General features: G+C 50.2%; 1 protein-coding gene across 1 annotated transcript in view; it reads left to right on the forward strand.

Annotated features, from left to right (window-relative positions):
* The window catches only part of STK35 (serine/threonine kinase 35), a 42,477-nt gene extending 32,609 nt beyond the window's left edge, over positions 1-9,868 (forward strand). The window contains exon 4 of the mRNA XM_033094797.1: positions 5,055-9,868. The gene's annotated coding sequence lies outside the window, so the exon portion shown is untranslated. The remainder of the gene's footprint in view (positions 1-5,054) is intronic.
* The last annotated feature ends 8,487 nt before the right edge of the window (positions 9,869-18,355 follow it).

The following is an 18,355-nucleotide window of genomic DNA, read 5'->3' on the forward strand; positions in this document are numbered from 1 at the left end:
TGGGCATTTCTGCTTTTGTCCTTCTCTTAGCACCACTGTTGACAGCTAAGCCTTCGAGAAATGATGCATCAGAAAGCTTGGCCTCACTCCCTCTGACAGATTGGAATTGACAGTAGTGCTGGGGCCACCGAACCCCCGAGGGCTGGCACGTTGATAGCTGAGTATGAAAAGCCAGCTGCTTTGTTTGGTGTATTAAACAAGTGAAGAATGACTCATTTTGAAGCTAATCCTGTTAAGAAGGAGAGGCCTGCCCTCTGTGACCCTGAGAGATTACCTTCCCACTGTGTCTCCACAGCATGACATGCTGAAAATTAATCCCTGAGCCTCAGTTTGCTCATCTGTAAAATGGAGAGAATTCCTACATGGTCCTTTGTTTGCAAATTAAGCCTTGCGTAGTGTCTAGCATATTCAAAGGTATCATTAGCTGCAGCGATAATACCACCACACAGGACACGTTGGACTGCAGGTAAGGGTGAGTTCTTGGCTACCACCCAGTGATACCTCAGTTTGAGTTTATACTGTGCGTTGGCCTATGAGCACGCCAACCAGATGCCTGTCTTTTCTGTATATTGGCCCATTCTGTCCCCGGCCCCATCATGGCTTGCCCTCACCACAGCTCTCCCCAGCCTCTGTTCTCCACACTGCTAGTGGCCTTAATGGGAACTGTTTGGTTCCCCAGTCTCCTTGAACGGGCCATACAACTGCTTGGCTGGCAGAAGACTTTGCCAGAAGGCTTCTCACTGTCTGGTTGACACCACATCCCGCTTTGTGCTCTGGACACCAGACCTGTGCAGAGGTACCTAAGCCAAGCCTTCTGTGAGCCTTTTTCTGAGTGAATATGTTTATAAATGAAAGGCTTAAATAGGTTAGAAACTGCGCTTAAACTCTTCTTGTCTCTGTAGGAGGGGATTTTACATTACAAACTTACACGTTAAAAGCAGGCTCCTGGGAGCGAGATAGACCTAGGTTCCAACCCTTTTCTCTACCTCATCTTAGCCGTGCAGGTCTTCTCTCTGAGCTTGTTGCCTCTTCTCTAAACCTGGGTGACCAGCTCCTACCTCATGGGGTTGTCGGGTGAAATGAGGCGGTAGGTGTAAAACTCTTGGTCCATTTTGGGACACGGTGAGTGGAAAGCAGTGTAGGCGAGTTAACAGTTGCCTGAGTTGTCACATAGAAGGTGTTCTACCAAGATAGAATGTGCCTGGCACACGTGAAATGCTTGACAAGCCATTGATGTTATGATAATTACAGAGAATGAGGTCTGAGGTGTTGAGGGAACGTGGTCCGAGAGCTGCAATAAGAAAGGGAAGAATGTGCCAACATACCTTCCCAGGTCACCAACACCTCTTCCCCTCAGGACCACATCAAATGCAGGCTCTGAGCGCCGCTGGCTGCGCAGCTCTGGAAGCACCCGGTGAAGGCTGTCGTAGTGGAAAGACTTGGGACAGTGCAGGGGCTGCGAAAGGTCGGATAAGTGCTGGTTCTCTGTTGCTCCATCTCTCTGGGTCTGCTCTCTCCTCAAAACAGGGCAAATAGGTCCTCACAAGATGAGGTGATGAGGAAGGTGATGGATGGAGCACACTACAGATGTCGTGCAGGTTTATCACACCACCATTTTAATTATGCGCGTATGGCTTTGCCCTCCAGAGGGCTCTGGTCAGAGGTCGCCGTTCCACTGAAAGGGACAAGACCAGCCCTGGTTGAAGCTGGTGACTGAGCAGTCAAGCCTCAGCCTGGGCAGTCAGAGAGCTGAGGCATGGCCTCTCTAGGATGAATTTTGAGGACCCGCCAGGGCTGGGACCTACCTCATTTACTGTTCCACTAAGTGCCTGGGAGGGTCTGCAACCAGAACTGTATGGTCCGAGCCATTTGGCCATAGAAAGGGCCCCCACTGTCTTCCCGTGAGGTTGTTGCCATTGGCTCCCTGGGGAAAGGTGTACCTTCTCTAGTGGGAGACGGGAGAGGGATTCCAACTCCAGGTCCTCGCCACAAAAGAGAGCGCCCTCTCATTTCCCTGTCCCTGCCGACAAGGGAGAAGCCGACAGACCTGTGGGCTGTCCTGAGGTGTCCTACCAGCAGAGCCAGAAGCAGTGCGAAAGCTGGAAGGAGGGTGGAAGAGCCTGTGGGAAATGTCAGCCCGGCTTCCTGGCAAGTCCCGTGATTACAGCGGTCATTACACGCTGGTGTGTCAGGCACTCTTACATGGTACTGTGATTGGTTTGACCTTCTGCGGTCACACTCTGTTCCCTCCACCAGGTTATTTTGTAAAAAGGGACTGTGGCTTCTGAAGGTCTCTGCCTCCTTGACCACACCACTTTTCAGCTGCCTTGGGCCACATTCCTGCTGCTGGTCATCCCTTTGAGGAGGAGGTCCTCAGCTTGGGTCCTGCCAGAGGAAGGAGGAAAGCAGTGTTGAAAAGGTCATAACTGTTCCCAGATAGTATCTCAGCAGATCATACATGACCATACAGTTTTCTGGGCTATTCTTGTCATATTTCAGAAAGACTTAGGAATGTCTTGGATGGCGAAGTCCCCCGAAACCCTCCCTTCCCCCATCTTCGGGTTGCTTTGTCTACTGAAAGCACGGGGAGAATGCAAGAGGTATGCTCAAGAGAGCTGGACTTGAGATGGCTACTGGATCATCACGGGACATGCTACGATGAGTTTATTTTTCCAAGTCAAAAACTGAGACACAAGACCCACTATTGGGTTTTTGTTGAAAGCCCTGAATAGGCAAGGAAACCAACAGTGGAGGAAAAGGTTGGGCCTGGGGAATCCAGTGTTTTCTTTTCAGATTAAATACTTTTCCAGTGTCTTTATCATCCGTCCTCACTTTACACACAGAAGCTGGGTCACCTCAACTGTACAGCAGAGGAGGGAATCACAGTCTCACCTCTCGTCTGACAGGTGTGGGAAACTCTCCACGTCCACTGCGTGTGGAAGAGCCCGAGTCTGGTTTCTTGGACCACTCGCTATTCCAAGGACCTTTCTGTCCAAACTGCCAGCTTTTCTTGTTGATGAGAGTACGCTGTTTTTTCCATTGCAAAGTAGAATATGACCATGTGATGTGTACTCAGTACTAAAAATACAGAGGAAAACTGAGGGGAGAAGAAAACACTCACGACAAGTACAGTGTTGAGATGTATTTTTTGCCAGATTTTCCGATACTTGGAGATTTTTGTGTTTTACATAGTTATGGTCGTGCTATATGCCAGAGAGCTTGGTAGGTAGCCTGCTTTTTCACACTTAACCCAAGGACGTGCTTCTGCCATAATGTTCAGAATACCACACAGCCTTCTCATTTCCTCTGTAAATATCACCGATTGGATGGATTGTTTGCTTACGTCTCTTATTTTTGGATGTATGAGCTGATGACTCATAATTCAAATATACTTCAATGAACATCTTTTCATTGCTTTTCATCTTTTCAAAGCTCTTTTCATATTTAGGATTATCGGGTCATCCACATTTCCAGAAGTGGAATTACAGGGTCTACAGGTTAAAATACTTGTGAAGCGCTGAAAACACATTGCCAGATTGCTGTCCAAAAGGCTTTGTTACCCTCCTCCAATGGTGTCCTGTCCGTCGCAACCCTCACCCAGCTACAAGCAGTGTTGATGGTTAAATGGCTGAGGACCGGGCCTGTTTAAATCTAACACATTCGTCACTTCTGGGGGGGACAAATGGCTGGAGAGGATGGGCTCATAGAGTATGTCAGTTCCTGCTGTGGGCCAGGTACTTTTTAGTTAATAGAGCCCCACCCTCAATCTCAGAGGAGGAAACTGAGGCTGACAGGCAGTAAATGGTCCAACGTCGCCGTCCCCCACTGTCTCTTGTGAGGACTCAGGACCTGAGGACAGTGGCCAGTGTTGTCAGACTGCACATGTGGCAAGTAATGGTGGGGAGGGCGCGGGGCTGGGAGGGCCCCTTTCACGCTGCAGAGAGCTGATAGAGCCACGGGGGGCTTCAAGCGCACGGTGAACGACTCGTCTGACTCCGTTATTCAGGGTGAGAGCGAGCACTTGGAAGCTCATAGGTGACTTCCGTGTGTGCAGATGGGGCGCTGCTGCCCCGGACGCTGCCCTGCCTAGAACAGGGCTGCACTTAGCTCTGGTCAGGCCCAGACTGGGAAAACCAGGCTGCGGTAAGCGCTGGCCCACGGCTACTCTCTGCAGGGGCTTGTGTTCTGGGCCTCCCCCAGAGCAGGTCCCTGAAGGGCGGGGTGGTTTGTCTTGTGTTCCTGAGGCCCAGCACCAAGGCGGTTCCCAAGTAATCATATCACGATAGGACTCGGCACTTTTCGATGTTTTTCGCTTGTTCCTCATGAGAACCTGTGATTTAGGTACAGGTGACAAGACCAAGGAACAGAGGACTTACATGTGCTCATAGTCAAGTGGCAGAGCCTGTTGACCCAGCCACAGGCTCTGGCTCCAGAACCTCGCTCCTAACCTCACCAGTGCACTGCAGTGACGGGCCGAGCCGGTGGCTCTGTCCCCACCACTGCCCCTGGCTGTGGGGTCTGGCCGCTCTACTGCAGAAGAAGCCTGGCTACCTAGCACTAGATAAATAAACTTGAGAGAGTTGCTTTGAACTTTCAGGACAGCACAGTTAGTCAGAGAGGGTGGGGACGGAAGTATGAGAAGAAGTGGGGCTGCCAGGGCCTGCAGGGATGGGCGGCTAGGATCCGGTGGCATTTTTCATAACAGTACAGGAAGCCTTTAGAAAGGGACCGGGATTCATGACCAGATTTGTGGCTGGGGCCAGCGTGCTGGGGTTCCCAGCCAGGGTCTGTCTGCCCTTCAATGTGACCTTGGGCACGTTACTTAACCTGTGCCTCCGTTTCCTTATGTGAAAGTCTATGGCAGAGGGGTAGTAACCAATGAAGCTGGATTTACTCCAGATAAAGTATTTAGAAACCTCCTCGACCCCAGCACTTCACAGATCCTGATTTCATTGGGTTGGGTGCTGGCACCTAGTGGGCATCTGGAACTTGGAGACAAGGCACCTCAAGCCCACTGACCAGTGTCCACTCGTTCCCTGCCTTCTATCTTCCAGATTGATCCTCGGGACCCACAGTCTCATCAGTCTCGCACAGAGGACGGCAGAGGGTACAGGTGGTGGCGTGGCGGTTGGCGATCTCCCGACAGCTGGACCTCCAGCAATGTGAAGCTTTCGTTTGGGTTTCCCCCTTCTTTCATTTTGCTTAATTTTTTTTATTTTGTTTTATTTTTTTGTCTTCCTCTTTTTTTTTCTTTTTTAATTTAAACAATTGAGACTTCAAAAGAGCAGAAGCTGTGCTATGGACAGGCACCCATTTCTTTAAAGAAATTCAATATGGACAAAGCATATGTATAAATTTCATTTTTAATTTTTATAAGGGGTTAGGGAGCTATTTTGTTTTTGTCCTTTTATTTTCCCTGTCTTTTACCCATTTCTCAGTTCTGCTTATAAACACCTCACTTCCCCAGAGAAGGCCTGCCTTTCCATGGAGAATTTGGGGAGTTCTCCTGGAACGGGGACATGAAGACAGAAGGTGGCCTCGGGGCCACCTCCCCACCAGACGCAGGCACTGCTGGACTCTCTCTGGTGGGCTGCTCCTGGCCAGCCCTGGGGCCTTGGGAAGGATCAGAGGTGAAGAACCACCTGGAAGAGGAAGACCAAGGTTTGGCCAGGAGAGCTCAAGAAAGAAGCTCTAAACTGTGGGTGTGTTTTCTTTAAGGTGTTGGAAGCCCCAGGCCGCCCAGGACTTAAGGTGGTGGGACTCGTTCCCTCTACTGCCCTTTACACCCCAGCGCTCTGAGCGGGGAGGGACAGAAGGAAGCCGTGTCCCACTTCTGGCAGTTGAGCACCAGCCGACCTAGCTCCACAAGCCTACCTTTCTGTTAGTGACAGTCCTCCCAGAGGAGGTTCCCCAGGAAAAACACTGTTGTGCCAAACCTCTGCCTGGGAGGCAGCCTGGTCTTCAGCCTCTGCCACTCTTGTGAGCTCAGCACCCATCACCTACTGGCTCTTCTTCCCAGATGTAGCCACCAAGCATCCAGGTTGTCACAGAGGCTACATGAGTCCCTGGGAGCCAGTTGTGACCACTGCCATAGGAACAGGGTGCCCTGGACCGGATGCCACTGTTGTCTCATCTCAGTGAGAGCTGTGTCCTATGTGCCGGGTCCCCTGGTCACTTATGGCGACAGTATCAAGCTCTGTCTCCCTCACCGCAGGGACGTACTGTTAGTTGCCGGCCTTCAGTGTACGTGTGTCTGAGGGGGAGAAGGCAGACCTGCCGGGAGTAGGGAGGTGACTGGGCAGAGCCCTGCGGCCTGTAGGTGCCCGATCGTGGGCGTACCACCTTCGAGCTTCCCCAGCTGTGAGCCCGGGCCCCACCGCCAGTGGCTGCCAGGGGAGCTAGCCGTTCTTCCACCCTCCGGCGATGCTCGCAGCCCCCTCCTCGCGGGCTTCTGAACCTGGCGTTCTCCCCATGCGCGGAGAGGGGGACCCTTTCCGTGCTGTCCCTGTCACCTGGGCACCACTTTGACAACGCCGTAGGCTTTTCACCCCATGATAGCCAAGCAGGAAAGGGTCTTTGTGGAGGGGGAGAAATTCTTGTGTTTATTTTTGTTTTTGTTTTCTCTAAACCAACATAAGATCAATAGGGAAGATAACTGGAGGGCATTTAAGTTGGTGTGTGACCAAGGGGGGGCTTTCCCCCCACAGCAACAGTCCTGGTCCTGTGACCCTGGGAGTTTGGGAGAGTCCAGCACCACATCAGCGCAAACCTGGCAATGCGTTTGTTCCCATTCTTTCAGCCTTTACTCAAGCCCCTCAGATACCAAGGCTGCACCCTCCTCGGCAGACAGTTGGCTGTGGTTAGCAGGATCCGGCAAGGGCTGCAGGTGGTGACCAGGCCCTTCCCTTCCTTGGCTGAAATCCTTGGTGATCGCCTGTCTCTTGTCTCTTCTGACTTCTCAGGCGACCTCCTGTGTGTACTGAGCTGCAGCTGGCAGGGTTGGGAGAGTGGCATCCCCTAATGGCAGTATACACTCCTGCCCCACCCCCCTCCCTGCCTTCCCTGGGGGCAGCTGTCTCTGTACATGAGCAAATGGGAAAAACAGTCCCCAAACTCCGCACCCCAACACTCCCTGCCTGCATCCCATGCTCTGAAGTCCCAAGTGAGGGCCCAAGCCTAGCAAGTTACCTCCCTTCTGCTTCTCTTCTTCTTCTGCCTTCCCCAGGTCTCTTACTTCGCTTTCTTTGTCTGAATAAGGTCTTGGAGCTGCAGTCTCCCCATTTATTTGTCTTGGCACCAGAGTATCCCCTGTAGGCCACAGGATGTCCATATGTTTTGGGTGAGGTGGGCCTGGAAGGGGTAGCGTCTACGCACCCTAATCTTGCAGGACTCGCAGCCCGCCCTGCTTGGTGGTGGGCCCTCCTTTCCTGGCTCCTGAGGACTAGCTCATTAACCCCAAGTGCCTGTCTCTCCCTCTTCTCCTTCCTCGCCCGCTCTCTTCACTTTGTCCACCTGAGGCACCAGGCAGCAAGGTAGAAGGTAGAAGTCCGCCCTCAGCAAATGCTGGCTCTGCCCAGGCAGCCATCTAGCCTTGGGAGGAGGCCCGGGTAGCTCCTGTTGTTGTTCTCAGCCACTTGCCACCTCTTCCCACCGTGATCAGCTTCCTCACCTTCTCCACCTGGGTCTCAGGCCAGGCAGCAGCCCGGTAGTGCATCATCTCAGCATCACCAAGTTGGTTAGGCCTGTCCCAAGTTCTAGAAGTTTCCTCACCTTAAAATAGCAGTGAATTCTCATCTCCTTGGATCTATGAAAAGTGTAGCCTGTTGGAGGGAGGGTCAGGGCCTCAGCCCTGTGGGTCTGAGCTCAGTTTCCCCCTCAGTGAGAGGGATCAGCAAGACAGATCATAGTGCCTTACTCCATTGCCTTCCTCTGACCAGACCTCCTGGCTCTCTTGGAGTGTGCTTCTTCTTTTCTCCCTGTCTGTGTCCATCTGTCACTTAAACTCTCGCATTCACAGATACCCACCTGAGAAGGTTTACCCTCCCGCTGCCTCCCTCCCCCCACACCCCTTCCTGAGGGCTGCAGCCAGGCACGTGTCTCCCCACCCACCACCAGGGCACTCACTAGCAGCTTTAGCCCAGGACAGAAAAACTGTGCTTCAGACAGGTGCACTCTCCGCCTCTTCCTACCCAGCAGGCCCCTGCCTTTTACCTGACTAGGAGGATGCCACAGTCTGTTACCACAGACTGGCTCCATCTGACCCCCTTCTGGGCACCAGGGACTAACTGAGGTTGCAGGCCTCAGACTCGTCTCATCCCAGAGGCACTGGGACGAGAGGATGGGAATTCTGTCCTCCCACCCAGACGTGGCTTGCCACTCGTGGCTGCCTTTCCGAGGGAGTGTATTAAATGTTTACTTGAGAAATCACCTGTTTACAGCCAGAGGAGAAATGTGCCCAACACTAGGTGGAGACCGCCCCTCTGGACAGGGCCTAGCCTCTGTGGCATTGCCAGTGGTGGCCCAGAGTGAATGAAGGCAGAGATGCCAGGGGCAGGGGCACACGCCCTGCACTCCCTCTGCTTCCTGACCCTGCGGTGCTAAGACCACTCGCCACCTTCCTCAGCCTTCTTGCCCCTGGACGGTCCCCGCCTCTCATTCCCTTCCTCCAAGATTCTCAGCTCCTTGATATATCAGTTGTCTCCTAGAGAACCAGTGTTTGGAGCAATAAGATTATTATTTCTTCTTGAGTCTTTTTCTATGAAAAGGAAAAGAGCTGGCATTGTGGGCCTCTTCTTTCTCTATGCTACTGGCTGTTTACCTTCCTAAAAGACAGATCTTACTAGGATGGGTGGATGTCTGGGTTTCAGCCTCGGGGTATGTTTTGGAAGCTTGGAGAAGCAAGAGTTGCGCTTCCACCCCCTAAGGAGGGGACCCTAACTGCCCTGGCCTTGTTCCATGCTATCTGGGCTTCCATTCCGCCTACCACATATGCCTCCCACCCTTGGTCCTGCTCATGCCACCCCTCCATCTGGGACACCGGTGGCTCTGACTCTAGTGGGGTCTTGCGTTACTGTCCCCCACGACTCCTTTCCCCTTCCTAGGTCTGTCTGGTGGCCCCCAGACAGACACAGCTGCTGGCTCTCCTAGGAACTGGCAACCTGACAACAGCCAAGCTTGAACTATTCAGCTCTTCAGGCCGAGGGGCTTGGGGCTGAGGTCCAGAGACACTACCTCAGCCATCCTCCCACTGGGCTGAGGCACAGCCTTTGGGATGACACAGGCCCATCTCTGAGCCTGCCCTCCGGGCTCCTGTCTGGAGAGATGCCCTCACAGGGAAGCAGGAGGTGTGACTAACATAAGCATCCACAGCCATCATTGAGAGATGACCTCACTGCCACTGGTTGCCTGGAGCCCCCCTAAGACTGCAGGGGGCAACAGAAGGGAGGCCTGCGTGTCTTTTTCCTTGAGAGGCCACATGAGGAAGCGGGTTCATTTAGGGCCGTTTTAAAGACATCGTCCGTGCCCCGGGGGCCTCTTTCCATCACAGCAAGGGAGTATGTTGTGATAATTTGTCGTGTGGGCCGAGTTGGGTGTGAGAGAGGTTTTAACCCAGGCACAAAGTTCGTTTCAAATACTAGTTAATCTATTTTCCTTTTCTTTTTTTTTTTTGCACAGAAGCTGGTAATCTAGGACCTATGTGTGAACAACTTTATATGAATATTTTTTTGTACTTGGTTTACTTGGGTTGGTATGATACATTATATTTAAGTTCCTTGAACACTGTGGATCCCCCTAATGTGTATGAATGACTGAGGCTTTGTAAATTAAGGGACGTTTGTGTGAATAAAGTTATTTGACGGGGTCAGAGAAGCCATATGTGATTTGAAAATGAGTGTTTGTGGTTTTGTTGCCACCTGTTTGGGAGGGAGGAGGGGCCAGCCCATGCCACACTCCCTGTCCCCTGTCCCTGGTCCCAGTGGATGAGCAGCATGAGAGACAAGGACACTCGGCTGCTTGATGAGAAAACTGCCTGGAGACCTTCACCTGCTTTTCCCATCCCACTCCACCTGAGAACAGGCACTCAGAAGTGAGGAGCCTGCGCTTGGGGAGCAGGAATCCACACCCCACCAGGTCTGCCCTTCCCAGCGGTCCAGGACCTCAGCTTACATGGCGGCCCTCTCCTCCAAACATCTCAAAGTCTCCTTCAGCCCCACACTGTGCTTCTGCAAGTTCTGCCCTTAGGGATTTTTAATGTAGAGATCAGAAGGGTCTCCAAACCACGGCAACAAGTGGAGGGGTGTTCTAGAAAAGCCCAGAGGAGAGTGCTCAGAGGAGCAGGGTGGAACAACTCTGGGCTGAGGAGGAGTACCCACGTCCAGAGAGAGGAGAGCTCTAAGCCAGGCCACAGTGGTGGGTCTGGGGCGGCGGGGAAGAAAGTGCATATAGCCCATCGCCCTCTGCCAGGCCAACAAAAGCCACATTCCCTGAGGCATGAGGACTGCCACTTACCAAAAGCCAGGCACTTCTGGTACCTCCACTGGCTTGCAGGGTAGGTGTGGTGTGAACCCCGCTGCTGACGAGAAAACTGAAGCCTGGAGAAGTCCAGGCCACTGCATGAGTGGTGCTCTGAGAAGAACGGAACTCCTGCCCCTCGACCCTGGGCAGGTGCTTTCGTCTCGCTGCACATGCCCTTTCTCGTGAAATGGAGGTGATGATAGCTACCTTCAGAGCAGTGGAAGGGTAAATACGAACCTAGTATTGGGCCCAGCACTTAGTAGGCTCTCAACAAATGGTTCCATAGTTTCCTTTTCCCAAACATTCGGGTTTGGGACTCCCAGAGTCTGCTGAACACTGAGCCCTTACTCCTGGCACCACACAGCCTCAGGAAAACTCACCAATCTGGTAAGGGTGGATGTTTGACATGGGACCCACCACTCGGGCCTTTCTGAGAAGACCTGGTAAACCGAGGAAACAAAACTAGGAGGACAGAGTCAGGGCTTTGGAATGTGTGTTACAGGAAAAGATAAGACAGGCTTCCTGCCTAATCTGAGAGTGAACAAGCTGCATTCCAGGCCCAGGCTTTGCCCAGCGCCCGCTGGGGATGAAGCTGCTTGCAGTGGATACCTTTGTGCTCGCCCAGACCGCAGCCTGGAGCTTGGGGAAAGGCGACCCACAAGTTTGGTTTTTCTTAACAACTTTGTTGAGATAGTTCACCCTTTTGAAGTGTTCGTGCCGGTGGTTTTTTATTCAGTTGTGCATCCGTCATCACTAATTCCAGAACATTTTTATCACTTCAAAAAGAAACCCGTACCCAATCATTAGCAGTCACTTCTCATTCCCTCTGAAATACACACTCCCAGCCCCTGGCAACCATTAATCTACCTTTTGTCTCTATGGATTTGCCTTTTCTGGATATTCAGTATAAATGGAATCATACTACAGTACGTGGCCTTTTGTGTCTAGCTTCTCTCACTTCACAATGTTTTCAAGGCTTATCCATGACGTGGCACATATCGATGCTTCATTCTTTTTTATAGCCAAATGGTATTCCATTGTATAGAAATACCACATTTTCTTTATCCATTTATCAGTTGATGGACATCTGAGTTGTTTCCATTTGGGGGCTTTAATGAATAATGCTGTGAACATTCAGATACAAGGTTTTGCATAGACCTATGTTTTTAATACCCTTTGGCACATATATAATCTAGCAGTATAATTGGTAGGTCATGTGGTAACTATAATTTTTTGAGGAACTGCCAAATGGTTTTCTTAAGGGACTGCACCATTTTACGTTCCCACCAGGAATGTGTGAGGGTTCCACTCTCTCCACATCTTTGTCAACATTTGTTACTGTCTTTTTTTTATAGTGGGTGTTACAGAGGTCTACACCATTGTACTATTAATGGCAGACAACGAGAGCATAGCAAATTGGTGCTTTAGAGGCTTGATTCAGTTAACTGACCCAGCAAGTACTGAGTGCCTAACAGGCCGGCTCCGCTATGCACGGGCTCTTTGATCTTGAGGCAGATCACCTTTCTGATTCCATTTTCTCATCTGCAAAGTAGTACAAATCCACTTCAGAGGATGGTTGGCAGGACTAAAGATTTTCATACAAAATACACGGTGGGCACTCGTTCATGAGCTTTTCCTTCTCTGTCCTTGGCACCCATGGAATTCATTAGGGCAGGGATCAGAAATGAAGGGGTTTTGAGGAGCTCTGTGTTGGGTTTGGGTGACGAGACACTTGGGACGTATCACTGTAACACAAGGGTCTGTACACCGATGAGAGGTCGTCACCCAGTCCCTGGAGGGAAGGGTCCACTGCAGTGCAAGAAGTTACACGTCCGAGCCCTCCCTCACTGACCTTCCCCTCCTGGCCTGCTCCCACCTCCCATCTGACGCCAGCCTGTGGCTTAGTCGTTCGGGAAATCCACACTCCCTGCCACCTATCAGTGCTCGTGAACCGGACAGTCCCTGCCAGTGAGGACCTCCAGGTTCAGAGGGGGAAGGACTCAGGAAAGACAGAGACGTCGTCATGACATGGCGGGCCTCCAGGGGCTGTGGAGTGGGGGTGTAACTGAGACTTGCTGGAGGAGGTGAAGCCTGAGAGCTGCACTCGGTCCCACCCGCTGCCTGTCCTGGGCCCCTGGCCTGCGCCAGGCCATGCTCTGGCCCCCCTCAGCCTACAGCGGGCCCAGCACGCTCATCCTCTGCTAGCCTTTCAACTTGAAGAGTGGCAGCATTTCCCTGCCTCCCAGGCGGTCTTTGCCTCATGCCACCCTGAGGACCCAAAGGAAAGTCTGTGGCATGGAGACCCACCCCTCAATCCAGCCCCCACACAACAGACTTCCTTTTAAATCATCAGAACAGGTCATGGTGCAAAACCCTCTATAGATTTCCGTTGCACTTAGGGTGTTATCCAGACCCTCTCCTTGGCCTATAGTTCCCTTCACCTTCCTCCTGCTTACTCCCCAGACCCTATCCTGGAGTCATCCTGGCCTTATTGCCGTCCTTTAACCACACGCAGGACAGTTCCATCTCAGGGCCTTTGCACTGGCTGTTTCCTCTTCCTGGAATGCATTAGTTCATTGCTTCGTATAGGTGGTCTCTGCTCATATGACTGAGTGAGCTTTCCTGGCTCCCTTATTTAAAGAAACACTTCATCACCGTCACTATCTCTTTAACATGCTTTATTTGTATAGCATTTATCACTAGTAGAATATTTTATATATTACATAAATACATATAATACATACACAAGTGCACGTACAAGTATATATTAATATATACAGATGCTTCTTGATTTACAAGGGTTATGTCCTGATAAACCCACCATAAGTTTAAAATATCATTAAGTCAAATGCATATAAATCCACCTCACCTACTGAACCTCACAGCTTAGCCTCGCCTACCGTAAACGTGCTCAGAACACTTACGTTAGCCTACAGTTGGACAAAATCATCCAACGCAAAGCCTGTAATTTATTGAATGCTGTAGTGAAAGTGAAAAACAAGATGGTTATATGAGTATCGTTTTCATATCATGGTGAAGTTGAAAAATCGCAAGCTGAGCCATCATAAATCAGGAACTGTCCGTATATAAATAAGCTCTCTACATCCTTACACAGTACCTGACATGGCCCATAGTAGGCATTCAGTATGTATTTATTAAGTAGATGGACGAGAGTACATTATATCAGTAGGAACACGGCCCCAGTGGAAGGCACTTGCTCAGGAGCCTACAGTGAAGGGGCAGCCCCAGGCCGTGAACTCTGGGCTCCAGGGCCCCTGGGCTCCTGAGCCATGCATGGCCCCCCTCTTTGCTTGGCCTGCAACTTCTCCCCATTTCTGAGGTTTAGTCACAATCCATTTCATTCTGGCAAATCCCTGAGAGGCAGGAATGAAACCAGCTACTTGAGAAGGAATCACCAGATGTGGATGGAGATACTATAGGGGTTTGATCTCATTCACCTAAAACAGAGATCAGCAAACTTTTTCTGTCAAGGGCCAAAAAGTAAATAGTCAAGGCTTTGCAGGCCATGGGCCCCTATTGCAGCTATTCAACACTCATTAGAACTCCCAAGCAGCCATAGACAATATGTAAACAAATGAGCATGGCTGTGTGCCAATAAAGCTTTATTTATGGACACTGAAATTTGGCTTTCATCAATAATTTTCACCAGAATGTCACAAAATGTTGTTTTTCTCCAACCATTTAAAAATGTAAAACCCAGACCCCCAGAGTCGTCCAGGGCTTACTTCTGTGAGCGGAACCTATGGTGGACAGCATGGCCCAAAGCTGATGGGTCCATTTCAAGGATATGTCCCTGTATCATGTGTCAGGTCCATAAAGGTGAAAGAGAGGTCACTGTAGCATGTTGGTGATGGAGGAAGAACCATTCCCAGAAGTTCTGCTTCACCTCCAGCTGGTCTCTTGGCTCCAGCTCTGGATGTGTGGGAGGGAACGGCAGTGCAGGGAGATAGATGTCACCCACCAACTGACATATGTTCATGAATCGAGAAGCAGCCAAGGATGAAAAACAATTGAAATAGGAGTCAAGAAACCTGAATTCAGAGCTACATATTAGGTTGCTGCAAAAGTAATCGCGGTTTTTGCAATGATTTTTGAACCTTTCAAACCACGATTACTTTTGCACCAACCTAATAGCACGGCTGCCTGCCCGCTGTGTGGGACATGGCAAATTCGCTCCTCTCCGGGCTGAATAGTGTGGTGGATTCTGGAATCACACAGAAAGGTTTGGATAACTGATTTATCACTTACAGTCTTGCACCCTTGGCATGTTACTCTCTGAGCCTCAATTTTCTTACCTATAATATGGCAATGATATCATACCCACTTCATAGATTTTTCTGAGAATTAATGAGATGGTGCATATATAATGCATAGCACAGTGCTTGGTATGCAATGAATTATCTACTGATAATATTTTTTAAAGGGAAAAACATACTTTGAGATACCTATTCCTCAAAGAAATGGCTCACATTTCAAATACTGTTAAGGAATGCTGTATATGTCATTCCTCTCCAGGAGTGTCCCAATGCATGAAAGACTTTGAGAAGTCCTGTCGTAAGTCCTATTTCTCAAGCTTCCTGGATTCCAATGCTTCTACATTGAACACCTGTTAACATCTCCTGATACCAGTGTTCTTTGGCAAATGCTTTGGAGCCCACTTTGGGAGACGCTAATCGCGATCATCTTTGCAGCTCTCAGATCCTAATTCCCTGTTGGGGAACTTCAGCCGCCCCATCCTGTTTCACATGGCGCTGGAATCAGCTCTTGCAAAAGCCTCCAATAACTCCCTCTGCTTGGCCTGCTGGCTCCTTGAGGGCAGATCAGAATACGAGGAATGTAGTAACGTGGTCTGAGTCCCCCGCCAAAATGCTGTAGGGCCCTGGCCCAGACACCGCGAATGTGGTGAGAACAGAGAGCAGTGGCCCCTGCCAGCAGACCAAGGCCACTGCCAAAACCCTCACATTCCTGGTTCCCACGTTGGCAGAGCCCAGCCACCCTCCAACTAGTGTTTACCCAGCGCAGCGAGCAATTAGCATTCGGCTGCAAGGCACCTGTAGTTTAGTGGTTCTGCACACAGGCCCACCGTGAGACTGCCCGGGTTCAAGTCAGTTTCCTCATGTGTAAAATGGGGATAATGACTGAACCGGTGTCTGTGATGATAATAGCTGCCTAAACAGGAGATCCCAAATAGCAGCAGCTGAAATAACAGAGAACGAGGTTTCTCTCTCACATGAAAGTGTGAGGGGGCAATCCGGGGCTATCGTCCTGGTTACACGAGGTCATCAGGCATCCTGTCTCCTTCTATCTTCCTGCTCCAATATCTTCAGCTAGTGGCTTCTATCTTGAAGGTCAGCCCTGGTCCAGGATGGCTGCGGGAGCTTCAGGCATGTTCTCTTTATCCCAGGCAACAGCAAAAAGGGAAGGAAGGAGAGCGCTTGTGTTCTCTTTTTGTGGAACTGTCCCTGAAGCTCCACGCCACCCTTCCACTTACATCCCATTGGCTAGAACTTAGCACTTGGCACATCTCGTGCCAAGGAGGCTGGGAAACAAAAGGGGCAGTGGTCCGGTTACTAAGGTTGAGGGGAGACTTGGCGTTGGGTAAGACAAGTAGCTACTCTGGCCCACGAGTGTGCTTCTGGCTCATTCTACTGAAGGTTAGGTATCATTATCAATAATAGCTCTGCAGACCTGGGTTTGGGAGAGACAGAGACAGAGAGAGAGAGACAGAGAGAGAGAGAGAAAAAGGAGGAGGAGGAGGGGCAGGAGGAGGAGAGAGGAGAGGAGAGGAGAGGAGAGGAGGAAAGGAAGGAAGGAAGGAAGGAAGGAAAGAAGGGAGGGAAGAAGGGAGGGAGGGAGGAAGGGAGGGAGGAAGGAAATGTAGGAAAGACCAAATTAGCCAGAGGGAATCCAGGCTGCCTTATTCAGAGAACGGCTACCTATGTTGTGCAACCAACAGAACTACCTGATGCTGGGAGAGCTACAGACTTTGTTTCCTGTCTGTGGACATGTCACTTGTTCAGTAAATATGTATTGAGTGCCATCTATGTATCAGCACTCTTCTATGGCTGGAGATACAGAAGAGATGGGTGAAGAGCTATTTTATGATGATTAAGAGAGAAGGGTCTGAAATAGAGTGCCTGGTTAGAATCCCAGGTCTACCACTTGTGGTGTGATCTTGGGCAATTTATTTAACCTCTCTGGGTTTCGTTGTCTCCATCTCTAAGATGGAAAAGATGACAAACACCATCACAAGATTATCCTGAGAGCTAAATGAATTAATACACATAAAGTCCTTTTGAACACTGATAAAAATAGCTCCAATCTCTTCATGGGCCCACAAAGCTCCTTGATCCCTACTGTGCTTTCTTCCTGCCTTGCGCATTCACTGAGCACCTACTATGCTGAGCACTGGAGATTCAAAGATGAAATACATCTAGACCTGTTTCCCTCATCGTAGGGATATTTTGTGAGCCCCTACTGTGTCCCAAGCTCTGTGTCCCAAGCTGACAGTCCTGAAGGAGATTAGGCAGAAGTGTGGAGTCAGGGGTGGGACACACAGAAGACATATCCTGAGATCTTTGGCTCAGCCAAGATGGATCTAAGGGGCTCAGAGACTTGAAGTCTGGTCGTCCCCTCTGTTGGTGGGGTGCAGTTTGTGGATATCTGTGTCTCATCATTCTGCACAGGCAGCAAGGGAGAGGAGGCCACCCAATTCCATCACAGAAAAGTAGTCCTTTATTTTCCTGGGTCATCAGATGAGCAGTAATCTGGGAACAAAAGATGATTAGCGATGGATGCCTGTGGAGCTGAGCCAGTTGTCCTCACCCAGTTCTCTGCTCCCAGGGCCCCAAACTTGCTTCTCAAGACTGTTCCTTTGATCCCTTCCCTTCTACCTTGTTCTTGAGATCCTCATACTCCCTCTGCAGCCAGCTTTGGAGAGTGGTTAAAATAGTACATTCTGCCCACCTGTTATTAATTTATTGCCTCAGTTCCAAGTGCCCGTTCAATATGTCCTCAATGATAAGCGACAGAATTCCTTTAAACATTTGTCCTTTCAAGTGAACATGATTTTAAGCTCTCAGTAGAGGACTCTGGAGAGACATTGCAAAAGGAAAAGCCTTTCTGCAATTTCCAGCACTTGACAAGGGTTTGCGGTGGATTCCTACCCCAGCCACTGGCACAGGACACCGTCAGTTTGTGACCTTGCAGCCTCAGCCCAGTGATAACCTTTCTACAACCCTCCCGAAACTGAAGCCCCTTCGTGGCCTGCACGCAGTTAGCTGCCTATGGCCTGGAGCATCTCATATAGCCAGCAGTGTTCCTTCTACAAGCACACGTGTGACCCAGGTAGTCTGAAGACCACCTGCCCCACCAGTGCCCAGTCTCCCACGACCCATGACACCGTTTGCTGAGGTCCTGCTTCCTCTACACACATATACTATGGAAGGTTGCCTATTGCTTGCCCGGAAATTCCGGGTTAGCTCCAGCCTGGCTAAATCATCAGACTTCTCTGCTAACTGGTGGCTCAACTACACCCTTTCCAAGTTTATATCCCTTCCAATTTTGTCCTTGCTTGGGCATTTATGATGAAACTACAGTTAACATCATAATTAATGGTAAAAGCCTGAATGCTTTCTCCTAACATTAGGAACAAGAAAGGATGTCCACTCGTACCATTCAACATTGTACTGGAGTTTCTAGCCAGTGCAAACAGACAAAAATAAAATTAAAGAAACTAAAGACAGGGAATTAGAAAGACGTGAAACTGCATTTATTTGCAGATGCCATGATCATCTATGTAGAAAATCCAATGGAAGCT

Source organism: Rhinolophus ferrumequinum, chromosome 23 (genome assembly GCF_004115265.2).
Source record: "Rhinolophus ferrumequinum isolate MPI-CBG mRhiFer1 chromosome 23, mRhiFer1_v1.p, whole genome shotgun sequence".
NCBI classification, from domain to species: Eukaryota; Metazoa; Chordata; class Mammalia; order Chiroptera; family Rhinolophidae; genus Rhinolophus; species Rhinolophus ferrumequinum.